The sequence below is a fragment of the Stigmatopora argus genome, chromosome 6 (genome assembly GCF_051989625.1).
Source record: "Stigmatopora argus isolate UIUO_Sarg chromosome 6, RoL_Sarg_1.0, whole genome shotgun sequence".
Lineage (NCBI taxonomy): Eukaryota > Metazoa > Chordata > Actinopteri > Syngnathiformes > Syngnathidae > Stigmatopora > Stigmatopora argus.
The window spans coordinates 4,463,198-4,464,991 of NC_135392.1; positions in this window are offsets into that span (position 1 = coordinate 4,463,198).

Sequence of the window (1,794 nt, forward strand, 5' to 3'; positions counted from 1 at the left end):
AGTGCTAATGAGCTAATCAGCTAATCAGCTAATGAGCTCTTTAACCGCTATCGACGGTGGCGGACGTCCGATCCGTTCCGATCATTTCCCCAGTGGAACGCGTAGCCCCAAGACCATATCATCGACTCACGGTTCTCGTCCTCCCGACAGGTTTGGCCGATCTTCCCGAGGACCGCTCGTATTGGAGGAGCACCTCAACTCACCCCAATGGGAGGAGGCGCCCAGCCAGATTTGGAGCATGGCTGTGCCACAGAGGTTTGGCAAGAAATAAAAGAAAATGCGCCCAGCCACACGGGCCAAGAAAATCTCTTGTTTTGTCTGTGAAAGTATTTCACTATAAAACAACATTAAATTGAAAAAAAAGCTCTCCTTACAGCCAACATGATACTGATTTTTATTTGTTAAAGTTCCCTCATTTAAATAGTTATTCCACAACATATTGCACTTCACTTTTTGCTCTTTACTCCAGTTGACGCTCAATCCAATTAAACACAAAACCAAAAAAGTCATGGGTGTATTTATCGGACTATAAGTCGCATCTGAGTATAAGTCCCACTAGCCAAAAAAATGCACAATGAATGAAAAAAAACACGTCTTATTGGGTTATTTTGCTAATCCCTTTAAAAAAGTGACATTCGATAAGCCAAAAAAATTCCACCCACCGCCAATGTTGAAATGATCAACACAGCTCTAAAGCGCCCTCTTGTGGTTCAGTGTAAAATTAACACGTGATGAAATAATGTGTGAAGAATTTCACACAAGTCCCACTGGAGTACTAGTCAAAACTATTTTAAAAAGCGCAATTTATAGTCCCGAAAATACGGCAAACATGGCGTGTACAAAATGAATAAATTGATTTAAATATTTTTGCATGTGACTCCAAGTCGCCTGACACAAGTCAACCACGAATCAATTTTCAGTTGTGCAGCACTAATAAATTATTTGAATTATGCATTTTTACATAAATAAACTTATACGGCAAATAATTGTGGTCACCCAATTCCATAAATTGAGTTATTTCCTTTTATTAATTTGTAGCACATTTACTTTTTTGTACTTATTTATTTCGATAATATCAAAATAGTCTGTATATTTTTTTCATTATACTTATTTATTCCCTTAACTACCATAGCAAAAACATAACAATCTTTTTGACCTGATTCCGATCCTCTACTTCCGATAAATTCGGATTTTCCCGGCATAAAACAGCTAAACAAATAGTGACCTGTGTTTTTAAGCAAAATAAAAATAAAATATCAGTTTTATTGCCTCCCCAAAAAAGTATGACTCTAATCTTTGCTATAATTTGTGTATTCTAATGCTGCGTGATGATGATGACGACGCTGATGATGATGATGACGATGATGATGATGATGGTGCTGATGATGATGATGATGATGATGATGATGAGGATGATGAACATGATGATTGATGAAGGTGATGAGGATGAAGATGATTGATGGTGATGATGTTGATGACGATGGCGATGATGATGACGATGATGATGATGTTGATGATGATGATGATGGTGGTGGTGATGATGATGACGATGATGATGATGATGAACATGATGATGATGGTGAAGATGATGATGATGATGACGGTGATGAGGATGATGAACATGATGATTGATGAAGGTGATGATGATGAAGATGATTGATGGTGATGATGTTGATGACGATGGCAATGATGATGACGATGATGACGATGATGAGGATGATGATGATTGATGATGATGAAGATGATGATTGATGATGATGAAGATGATTGATAGTGATGATGAAGATGATTGAT